General features: G+C 38.5%; 1 long non-coding RNA gene across 3 annotated transcripts in view; it reads left to right on the top strand.

The window, feature by feature from the left end:
• LOC142244102 (uncharacterized) overlaps positions 1-12,296 on the top strand; it is a 36,285-nt gene extending 23,989 nt beyond the window's left edge. For 2 of the 3 annotated variants that reach the window (XR_012724437.1, XR_012724438.1), the window contains exons 2-3: positions 4,871-4,983; positions 12,066-12,296. This is a non-coding gene — a long non-coding RNA (uncharacterized LOC142244102). Of the gene's footprint in view, positions 1-2,875; positions 3,019-4,870; positions 4,984-12,065 lie in introns of all 3 variants that reach the window. The other variant, XR_012724439.1, reaches the window with a different exon arrangement.
• Positions 12,297-12,885: the final 589 nt, after the last annotated feature.

The raw sequence follows: 12,885 nt of genomic DNA, 5'->3' as shown, positions 1-12,885 counted from the left end.
TGCAACAGAGCACCGGAACTCACAGTAAGGCCCCCTTCACACGTCCGTGAAACACGTGCGTGTTTGGTCCGTGTCCGTATGTACCAGAGACACGGACAAACGTGGACCATTGTTATTCAATGTCTGTGTATACACGTACGTTTTTCCATATGCTCCGTATGTCCGTGTGCGTGACACGTATGTGTATCCGTGCCTCACGGATGCTTGTCCGTTTTTGGCACGGAACACGCACACGCGCATCCAATGATAGTCTATGGGTGCGTGAAAACACGTACGTGACACGGATGCATCTACGTGTGGTCCGTGTCCGTTTTTTCAACTTTGCTTGTAATTAATGTATCTCTTTATTGCCAGGTGTCTTCAATTTGCTTTGAGCTGTATTTAATGTCATTTTGCAGCCTGCAGGCATTAAGGAAGGAGTGTGAGGCTTCATTTGAGCGTTTCTTCAGCTTGTTTTTAGTTTAGTGCTTGAAAAACTAAACAAGACCCAGTATGGAAGCACACCAAAAAAACCAAATCCGGATTAGTGGCTCATTTAAGTTGGAAAATGTTAATTAACACCAGCATCAACACATTAAATCATTAATGTGATGACAATCCACAGAAAAACGTTCTTGAAAAATGGATGGCAAACGCTAGTGACACGGATCACACACGGACTCTAAAAACGGACAAACGGATGAATCATACGGACATACGGAGGCAACACGGATGTTACACGGAACAAGAATACGGATGAAAAAACGGACAACGGACATGAAAAACGGACCGTGAAACACGTGCGTGATTTTAACGGACGTGTGAAGGGGGCCTAACACAGTATTCCTCCTGATCAGAGCGATGGTGAAACATTGCTCTGATCAGGAAAAACGATCAGACTGTGTAGCCATAAAGTCCCCTAGGGGAACTAGTAAAAAAAAGTAAATAAAAAAAGTTTTAAAAAAATATGAAAAAACCCGCTAAAAAACTAAAAGTTCAAATAACCCCCTTTTTGACCATTGAAAATAAGACAATACTAATAAAAAATTCACATATTTGCTAAAGTCAAGCTCTTAAATGCCCAATTTATCAAAATATAAAATCAATTAAATTGATTGGTAAATGGCGTAGCGAGAAAAAAACTCCAAACGCCAAAATTACATTTTGTTTTTTTTTAGTCACTGCGACATCGCATTAAAATGCAATAACAGGAGATCAAAACAGCGCATGTACACAAAAATAGTATAATTAACAAAGTCAACTCAAGACACAAAAAATAAGCCATCACTGAGCCCCAGGTCCCAAAAAATGAGAATGCTATGGGTCTCGTAAAATGGTGACAAAGCGCAATTCTTTTTTTTTTTGTTTTACAAACATCTGAATTTTTTTTAGCACTTAGATAAAAGTAAAATTATACATGTTTGGTATCTATAAACTCGTACTGACCTGTGGAATCATATTGTCAGCTCAGTTTTTCAAAATAGTGAACACGGTAAATGAAAAGCCCTAAAACAATTGTGCAGTTGCACTATTTTTGCAATTTCACAGCATTTGCAATTTTGTTTCCCCATTTTCCAGTACAATATGGGGCAGAAATAATTGTATCATTAAAAAGTATAACTCATCCTGCACAAAACAAGCCCTATATGGATGGCTATGTTGACGGAAAAATAAAAAAAGTTATTGTTCTTGAAAAAAGGGGAGGAAAAAAACTAAAATAAAAAAAGGAAAATTGCCCGGGGGTGAAGGGGTTAAAAATGTTCACAGCAGGTCAATTTATGTGCAAAAATGTAGATTACATTTTTAAAATCTCATACACTTATCAGGTGTTGTATCATTGTGCAGTTTTTCTGCTCACAATATATTACTGTAGATAGCCACCTATGTGAATTCTCACATTACAAAAACTCAGAGGAAGCGTTATCATTTGCCAATGCAAACAAATATTTTCAGATGTCAATGAAAAGCCCAAGTTTTACTTATTTTAGCCAATCATGCAGAAATATTAATGTATCACCATTCATTGTAATAATTATATATATTTTTTTTGCTTTCAGGAATTTTAGCCCCTTCCCATGGGTGACTCTTAGTTGCTGCACAGTGACCTACATTTTGTACTAATACCGGTAGTTATTTTGGCTCTGCCGATTCCTCTCAATTACCGTCTTCAGCATTGTGATCAATCATAATTTCAGCATTGTACAAAGGGAGTCACCTTACATTCACAGAATAGCATCCAAATTGATTCATGCCACTAATACGTTTACAAATTAGCTGAAAAAAGTACCCACTCCAAAATGCTCCACCTTTCCTAATTTAGTCAGCATGACTACTGTGCTTACAGGATATTAGAATTCATATATTAGCTATGGGAAATAGATTTTTTTTCTAATGTACATTAATTATGTATAAAAACTATTTTACATTTTTTACTGTTTTTATATTCCCACCTTTAATTTGTTTGAGCTAGAATATTGGTACATTATATACTTTTAAAATAAATGTACATTGTAATAGAGCCACAAAGAGGACGCGATAGAAATAACATCTTCAATGAGGAAAAATAAGTTATAAAATTTGGAATCCTGAGACAAAAAAAAATAAAAATACTATATACATATATATATATATATATATATATATATATATATATATATATATATATATATATATATATATATACGGTATATATATATATATAATATATATATGTGTGTCGGCACTTATTAAGTAAATTCGGTTACTTGTGTTTTTTATTGCATTTTTAATGCTGTGGTTTTTGTCTCTTTTTGGTAAGTCTTATTTTAAATAACACTGTTTTGTTTTTGATGCTTCCTAGTATTTGGTTTTGACAAAGCTTAATAGACAAATCCATGGCTTTTTCTGTTCTCCACAGTGGAAATGCGCCATCAATTCACATGTGTTTTTTTACCTGCAAACTTTCTGCATCTAACACAAGTTTATGGGGAAAATCCAAGCATAAAACTCAGTACACCCGCTAGAGAGACTGACATGTTGCAGATCTCAAACACACCGCAGGTCAGTTTAAGCAATGTAAAAAAAGTACAATGTGCAGGAGATTCTATAAATCCCATCCATTTTTCCGGGACTGTAAGGCTATGGTCACACAATGTGTTTTTGCTGCATTTTTGTGCAGCAAAACCTTATCTCTTGGCAGTACAAAAATGCTGCAGTTTTGCTGGGTTTTTGGTGTGTCATTTGTCTAAAGTATGTGTTTAAATAAAGTTACTTTCATTCAGCAAAAAACACAGCAAAAAAAAAAGTAGCAAAAACTGCAGCTGCATTTTTTCACTCATTTCTTTCAATGGTGAAATAATCAGCAAAAATGCTGAAAATTGACATGTTGCTTTTTTCAAAACTGCATCAATTTTTCCATTTTTTTCAGAAAATAAAAAGCAAGTGTGTGTGCATGAGATTTCTGGAATTTTATAGGTTTTGCTATTACTGTAAAAAGCTGCTTTTTATTAGCATGTATTTGCATAAAACCAATGACAAAAAGCAGTAAAAAAATGCAGCAAAAACACCCTGTCTGAACATAGCCTTTTGGATAGTATACGGGTCAAAACTCACAAAAAAAATCATTCACAGAATGCTGATGAAGTCAAGAAATAGGATTTTTTTTCTGCAGTATTCATTGAGACAAACTGTACCATTCTCCATGACATTATATTGCAGTGTTTTAGAGGAGACAATACCTCCACAATAACTACCACTAATCTGACTTAGTATATTATGTGACTAATAACCCTTTTAGTACTGTAACATTTTAGGTCTTCTTGACACATAAATTATTATTTTATACCAGCTTTCACCATTTTCGCTTGCCTGTGCTTTAGTTTTGTAAAATAGCTTTTTGTTTTCTTTTACCAGCTATACTGCATCTTTTATCCTCTACATTTTTTTGTTTGCACCAAAATACTCCATAGCATTCTGCTCTGATTATTGTAATGGAATGGAAAAATGCTGAGATTTTATTTTACACTTGTGTTACAATTGTGTTTTTTACATATATGCATTTTTTTAAATTCTACCTGGAGAAACTAATAGGGGAAAAAACAGTAAAAATGACACAATTCAAAAGAGCCTTTCAACAAATTGTGAGCTTAAATTATCAATCACATCCTCTTTGCTTGAATTACTAATCAGAGGAGATTTTCCACAACAAAAAAAAACTATCTGTACACTATATATATATATATATATATATATATATATATATATATATACATACATACATACATACATACATACATACATACATATATATATAAATATATATATATATATATATATATATATATTTATCTATATAGACATATCTATATCTAGACATAGCTATATATATATATATATATATATATATAGATAGATAGATATAGATATATACAGTATATATATATATATAGATATATATATATATATATATATATATATCTATATATCTATATATATATATATAGATATATATGTATATTGTAGATTTTTTTTTTTATAATACCGGAGTAATATACCTGTGCATATATTTCTCAATAAAAATTGTTGCAAGTTTTATGAAACCACCCCAAAAGACCACAATCTTTTACCGGGGACTTCTCCTGACCTGTATTTTTCTTCTCCTTTTATCCTATGAATGTGAGCTCTCTCCTTTCTATGTGATTGTGCCATTTTGGAGGTTCTTCTATGTGTTAATATGGATGACATACACCTCTGCTCATTTGTGGGGTTGGGAGTCCTTTTATCATAAACTTTACTCAAGGATTTTCTTTTGTTTATACAGCGTATGTTATATGTATACTTACTGACGTACCAAGGCTTCTTATGGTAATCTCTCCGTCTTTCTTCTGTGTTTGTTTCTTTTTTTTTTATATAGACACAATGAGGCTCTTGTAATTTTCGTGTCGGAAAGTGAAGCGAAAATGAAAGAAAATCTACGAGATAAATTCTGATACCAACAGCATATTAAAAACAAGTGCGACTGTACAGGTATATAAGATATAAAGCAATATATTATGCCAGTTGTTTGAACAAGTAATTGCTATGAATTCAATGAGCAAGGTCGGTTGGACAGACTATAATTCCAAAATTTTTGATTTTTAATGACGACATACCCTTTCCAGACAATTTTGTAGAAAATATTCTTGCAGGTGCCTTCTGTACTACACCCTGATTTCACCCCTTAGGCCAGAATCACTCTTGCTAGTGCCTTGCGTGTAACTCGCGCGAGTCTCTCTCATGGCAGAACCCGGCTTGGCCGCACACTCCCCTGACAGGAGCGGGTCGGTTGCATGTATCTCTATGCAGCTCAGATGCTCCTATATGCATAGTGTGCGGCCAAGCCGGGTTCTACTATGAGAGACTCGTGGGAGTTACACACGAGGCACTAGCAAGTGTAATTCTGGCCTTAGATGTAATCGTCAATGTTCCCTCCATCTTCTCTCTCTACTGAGGGAGTAACAATGGGATGACTGTCAGGTCTATACTGACAGAAATAGTACAAAGAAATACAGAAGTATTATATGAGCACATTCACATTCACCTATCCTACAAAGACTTAAAAATATTAAAACACCCAAAAAACAGTTGAGAAAAAATTCAAGCTAAAAAAAGGAAATAAAACCTATAATTGGCTTTGCAGCAGCTGGAATAACCAGTGCAAAAAAAAATAAACTCTTAAACTAATTATTCTGCAAGTTAACCACTATAAGGGCTCGTACGCACGTTGCATAATTGCATGCGTCCTGCGTCCCCAGCACAATCTATGTAGAATGTGCATAATCCATCTGCACGTTGCTTTTATGAACGCAACGATTTGGATGCTAACATTTTGATCCAAATCAGTGCGTTCATAAAATCAGCATGTCAATTATCTGTGCGCTATGAATACAGCTCCCACTCTGTCTATGGTGGGGGCAGCAGCCATAGCGCATCAAATCGTCTTTTTTATACAAAAAACTGCACCCATTATACAGTGTTTCTGCAGTGATTTGAAGCGTACATGTGCTGTCAAATCGCTGCAGAATATTCAGCAGATACGTGCACATGAGCCCTAAGGCTACAATCCCATGACAAGTTTTTGGTCAGTTTTTGATTTTGCAGAATTTCTGCACCTCATTTTTTTCCATTGCGTTTTTGTGTGCGTTTTTTAAACATACTTTTTAATAGCGTTTTTGATAATTCATTTTTTGTCTCTTTTTGGTATGCCATACTGCTTAGTTTTTTAATACTTCTCCTGGTATTTGGTTTTGACAACTTTATTGATATACTTAAGAGTGGATTTTTTTATGTATTTAAACCGTGAAAACGCACCTCTCATGCACCTGCATTTTCTCCTGCAAATTTTTCGCATCTGAGGTAAGTCTAAGGCTATGTGCGCACTTTCCGTTTTCACCTGCGTTTCAGCTGCTTTTTTAGGTCGGTTTTGAACTGCAGTGTTTTCATGCCAAAATGCTTTTTGATTTTCCAGCAAAGTCTATGGAAAATGGGGATTTCTTGTGTGCACTTAGCGTTTTCTTTGCATAATTTGTGGCAAGAACCATGCTTTCAAAGAAGCAGCATGTCAATTGTTTTTGCCATTTGGGCTGCGTTTTGCTAACATTGAAGTCAATGAGAAGTAGCAAAAAGCAAAAAACATTAAAATTCCAGGGTTTTAAATGCTTTTTTTGCTGCAGAAAGAATGCGTTTTGGACTACCCAAACGCATGCTTTTCTGACATCATAATAATGGAATGTTATGTCCCTTTACAAACTCACAAAGTCCGACAATTAAATTAATGAAAAGTATAATTTTTTTGGCTATTTTAGCCATAATTAGTATAAAACCACTATAATTATATGAAATATATGATTTAAATAATTATATATGTGTTCCTTTTTTTCTGCTTTTTTTCATTGTGTTTGACTGTTTAAACTTTATTTAGCAGTGTCTTAATGTTCAAAACGTATCTGTCTAAACGCAATGGAAAAGCATGTAAAAAGCGCTAAAAACGCGGCTAAAACGCGGTAAAAACGCATGCGTATTTACCGCTATTTAGTGGTCAAAAGCAACTTTGGCAAAAGCAATTTCTGCCAAAGGATGCGTTTAGAACTGCAACTAGGATGACGCAAAGTGCGCACATAGCCTAAATCTGTACGTAAAACTTAGCGAACCCGCAAGAGATATTGACATGTTGCACATTTGGAAACTGCACCACAGGTCAATTTACGCTTAGTAAAAAAATAATCACAGTGTACAAGAAATTTATATAAATCCCATTCACTTTCCTGGAACTTTAAACTTTAAAACTCAACAAAAGCTCATAATGGGACCATAGCCTAACAAGGTTTTTATTTTTCATGAAAAAAGTAACAAAAACTACCCCAAAACTATATTTTGTGCTTGTAAACAATTCCTGAAACAAATAGAAAAGTAATAATCATATAGGGATTTCAATGAAGCCAAACAAAAGCATAAAATTATCTAAATAAACAGTTTCTGTTGTTGAAGAATAAAAAACATTCATAAAAAGAGAATTTGATTAGAATTGTAATGGATGGTGCAAAAGTGTAGAGGAGATAACACATATTCATTAACATCAAAATACCGTATTTTCCATTTTATAAGACGCACCGGATTATAAGACGCACTCCTAATTCAGCGCAAGAAAAGGTGAAAAAAAAATGGAGTCCGTCTTGTAATCTGGTGGTGTCTTACCGGAGGGGGCAGTAGCGGTGGTGGAAGAGGCTTTGCTGGTGAAGTGGCGGAGGCTGGGGCTGCAGCGAAGGCTGAGGCTGCAGCGAAGGCTAAGGCTGCGGCGAAGGCTGAGGCTGCGGCGGTGGCTGGGGCTTCGGCGGAGACTTGGGCTGCTGTGCTGGACAGGCTGTGTTTGGGCTTGGGCTGCAGCAACTGCTGCTGCAGCGGAGGCTGGGGCTCGGGCTGCCATGCTGGGGCAGTTGTGCTGGGAACCGGGCTGCGGCGGCTGCGGACAGTGAGGGCTTCAAAGAAATGGTGCACGGAGTCAGCACAGATTGATCCCTAGGCTTAAAGGCAAGCCGAGATCTCATCTGTGCAAGCGCCCCCTTTGGGCGCCATTTTCCTGAAGTCCACAGGAGGGAGAGCAATGGGCCGGAGGCGGCGCCGGCAGAGATGAGAGCTTGAGCCAAGAGCTCCAACTGCACACGAGCCGACTCCGGGCAGCATTATTTGTAGTCCTCACCGCCTGACCAGCAGCGCCAGTAAAGCCACCGGAGACCCCGTACAGCCAAAGCAGCACCAACCTCCGCAGACCCCGCCCCAACACCAGCCACCGCAGCATTCCCTCCGCCCCTTGCAACCCCTCTCCACCACCCCGGTAAGCTACATTCAGATTGTAAGACGCACCCCTCACTTCTCTCTCAAATTTTAGAGGACAAGTGTGTCTTACAATCCTTAAAATTCGGTACTATCTGCCCAACTTTTATCTGTACACTAAAACGTTCAAAGTGATTTCCATTGGTGACATATCAGATGTCCAGGCGGAATTCCATCTCTGTTCCAATGCGGGCCAGAATCTCATCAGCTATGGACTCCTCTATTTCAATGATACGCTGTCTCTGGTCATTAACCACTGGGCTCTGTGATTGCCAAATCTAATGTCCACTAACATCATTCTGTGGGGCTACATCAAGGACTTAGTGAGTGTATCTGCCCGACCAGGCACAGGATCAGAATGACCCAAAACACATCAGTGAAACAGTGGAGCCTTGATCCGATGCTAGTGTGTATCAGGACCAGACTGGACTATTGCTGAGAGATCTGCTGTGTCACCAATGAACACTTGTAGTGTAGAAGTGAAACTTGGATAGATAGTGTTTTTATGCTCTTAATTTTTATATTTTCTTTGTTATTAATATGGAGATGATCTTTTTGCACCATCCTTTTCTAATCACACTGCACATATACCCCATAATGGTGTGATTTAAGTATGCTCACACAATACTTGCGGGGAATGCCATGCAGATCAGGTAAAATACCTTCACCCCCACCAATCTCATATTAACGCCTATTCTAGCCTATCCTAGGTCAGCAATTTTAAAATACTGCATACCCCTTAAAGGAAACCTGTCACCAGGTTTTTCCCATATAAATTGCGGCCACCACCAGTAAACCCTTATATTCAGCATTCCATAATAATGTATATAAGAACCCAAGCCACTCTGTATAACATAAAAAAAGACCTTTCAATGTACTCACCTATAGGGTGGTCCAGTCCGATGTCTTCATTCGGTGTCTCCTCTCCGCTTGCAATCTCCGTCCTCTTTCCCTGCTTTATGTGTTCTCCATTGTGCACATGCACTTCTCTGTTCTTCTGAGGGCAGAACAAAATATTGTAATGCGCAGGTGCGAGGAAGAGTCAAAGAACGTCCGCACATGCACAGTACAGTACTTTGCTGTACTCAGAGCAGGGCAGAGAGAAGGGTGCGTGAGCAGGAGTGCAATAGAGAACATTTTGTGGATGATGTAAGATGCGTCATCCACACAAAGCAGAAAAAGAGGATGGCAAAGTCAGTAAAGAGGATGCTCTGGATCAAGAGCAGCGACGCCCATTGCACTGGACCGCCCCGCAGGTGAATATACTAAAAGGTGTTTTATATGTTAGGCCTCCTTCACACATGTTTGGTCCGTTTCGTCACGTGCCAGAGACACGGGCACACGTAGACCCATTAAAATCAATGGGTCTGCACTCACGTGCATGTTTTGCCATGAACCGTGTGTCCGTGTGGAGCATACATGTGCCCGTGTGTTCCACACGTAGACATGTCTGTTTTTCTCTGGCATCACGGGTGTCACACGGACCGCACATGGACTGCACGGATGCGATCCATTTGACACGAACCAGAAAAAACACTCGTGCCTGTGAATTAAGAATTTCTGTACTCACCTTCTCCAGCCCTGCAGTCTCTGCCGCTGCTGTCACTTGCTCCCGACCCCGCTCATTATGCTCATTGCATATTCACTTCACGGCGGCCGGAAGCTGCAGCAGCGGGGAGTCGGCAGGACCGGAGACCGAAGATCAGCACCACGGACAGCAACGTCAGGGACAGGTGAGCAGAAAGTTCCCGTTCTCCGTGTGTTATCACGGATAGCACACGGAGAACACACGTGTGTCATAAACAAGGCACACGGAGGGCAATACGCGCCTTTGACACGTCCGTGAAAAACGTGCGTGATTTTCACAATTTAAGGCCCCTTTCACACGTCAGTGATTCTGGTACGTTTGTGCTTTTTTTTAAACGTACCAGAATCACTGACATACGCAGACCCATTATAATGAATGGGTCTGCTCACACGTCAGTGATTTTTCACTGCACGTGTCTCCGTGTGGCATACCCGCGTGTGCGTGTTTGCCGCACGGAGACATGTCCATTTTTTTCTGGCATCACTGATGTCCCACGGACCACGCAGTGGTGTGGTCCGTGAAACACGTGCCAGAAAAAAACGTGCTTTTAAAATAAAAAACATTTTAACTCACCCGGCGTCCAGCGATGTCCTCTGCAACCCGGTCTCCCTGCTGCTTCTAAGCCGGCTGATTACTGTCGCGCATATTCATTATGCGCGACACAGCCGACCCGGAAGCAGCTGCCGCCGGCCGGATGCTGCACCGCGGGAGGATTCAGCACCATGGACAGCGGGAGCAGGTGAGTTGATTTCTAAGTGCAATCACGGGCCACGGAGCCCGGATTGCACTTAGACAACCCACGTGTGCCGAGATTCACAGCACGCGCAGGGACATGTGCGAGTTTTACACGCCAGTGAAAAACGTCTGTGTTTTCACTGACGTGTGAAACGGGCCTAAGGACCATTTCACACGTCAGTGAAAAACACTGACGTTCTTCACTGACGTGCAAAACATGCACATGTCCCTCTGTGTTCCGTGATTCACGGCACACGTGGGTTGTCCATGTGCAATCCGTGATTGCATATGGACATTACTCACCTGCCTTCACTGCTGCTGTCCATGGTGCTGAACTCCTCGGGTCTGCAGCGTCCGCCCACCGCTCTCAGCAGCTACTTCCTGGTCGGTTATTCCTGCTCTCATGAATATTTATGAGCCAGGCAGGAGCTACCGAGAGCGGAGGCTGCAGAGCGAATCGCAGGCAAAGTAAGTTGAAAATATTTAATATGTCCGTGATTTTCTTGTACGTGTTTCATGGATCACACACGGATCACACCATAGTGTGGTCCATGGGTCATCAGTGATCCCAGAAAAAAACTGACATGTCTCCGTGCAGAATCACGGCCAAGGGTGCACGCTGCACGGAGACACGTTCAGTGAAAAATCACTGATGTGTGAGAAGACCTATTGATTATAATGGGTCTGCGTATGTCAGTGATTCTGGTACGTTTTAAAAAAGCACAAACGTACCAGAATCACTGACGTGTGAAGGGGGCCTAAATGCCGCTGTCAATCAGTAAATAAATCAGTAAATAATAAAAACAATCAAACAATCACAGTTTCAGGTACTCTAGGGGACTAAATAATAAAGTAAAAATAAAAAAAGTTTTTAAAACTATCAAAATTAAAAAAATAGAAAAAAGGGGGGTGGTTTAAACTTTTATGGTTGAAAAATAAATAAAAGCATTTTAAAAACACAAACGTATTTGGTATTGTTGTGTCCATAAAAATCTGACATATCAAAATATAAAATTGTTTACATTGTACGTTAAATGCCAAACAGGAAAAAAAAAATTTATATAAAAAATATATGTACCTCAAAATGGTATCAATCAAAACTACAGCTCAGCAAGTAAGAGACCCTCATACAGGTCCAGTGACAGAAAAATGAAAAAGTTACAGGTCTCAGCAATTTTTTTTCAAGTTTTTTTTTAACTGCTTTTTTATATACAGTATATATATATATATATATATGTATATATATATATATATATATATATATTATATATATATTAATGTCACCGTAATTGTACTGACCTGGGAAATAATGTTTCCAGGTGATTTTCAATGCTGTAAAAATAAACCTCGCCAAAAAAGTAGGCAGAATGTTTTTTTTCCAACATTTCACCCCACCCTGTTTTTTTTCTGTTTTCAGTAGACTACATACTGCATACAACAAGCCCTCATGCGTATTTGTCGTCAGAAACATAAATAAAATGATTTTTGAAACAAGGAAAGGAAAATACGAAAGAACAAACGTGAAAAAAAAAAATTCAGGTGACGAAAGAGGAAATGTTAGACATATTTTTCAGGTAGAACGACATTCCCTATATGTTTTATGCTGTAAATAAAGGAGTTGTTTGACTGCTTGTAAATAAATATAACACCAAATAAAAATATTTATTGATTTTAATTGTTCTGCAATTTTTTTTACAGTTTTATTTTTGAATGCTTATTTAATTTAAAGAATGTGGACAGCTTTGGGAACTATTTGATTTTTGCCTTTAAATTAAATGGTATTTATGACCATAAACTTTAGATAAACTTTCAATGGTCATAAATAAGCTGAGAGGAGCTCAGAAGAAGGCTGGGGTGAGGCAAACTACACAGACAAAAATGAACCCAATGACCAGGAATCAATCTTCGTCTTTATGAAATAACCACAAACTATTTTTTGGCAGATATTGATCAAAGCTTTACTAAAATATATATATTTTTATAAACTTTTTCTACTCAATATAAACTAAACATTAGAGCATTTTTCCATCTGCGATTTCCTGCTGCGAGTGCAATCCGATAAAAAATCGATTGCACTCACACTAGTGTTAATCAATTAGACAGTTTCATCTGTCCCGTTTTTCCTCGACACGAATCGGGCTCTCGGTACATTCGCAGCATGCTGCGATGTGCACCTAGTCTCGGCTCACGTGTGTGTAAAATCGCACTGCACTCGCATGTTATGCAACTACACTGCT

Source organism: Anomaloglossus baeobatrachus, chromosome 6 (genome assembly GCF_048569485.1).
Source record: "Anomaloglossus baeobatrachus isolate aAnoBae1 chromosome 6, aAnoBae1.hap1, whole genome shotgun sequence".
Taxonomy (NCBI): domain Eukaryota; kingdom Metazoa; phylum Chordata; class Amphibia; order Anura; family Aromobatidae; genus Anomaloglossus; species Anomaloglossus baeobatrachus.
The sequence above is the reverse complement of the archived record's forward strand: the minus strand, read 5'-3'. Positions and strand labels throughout refer to the sequence as shown.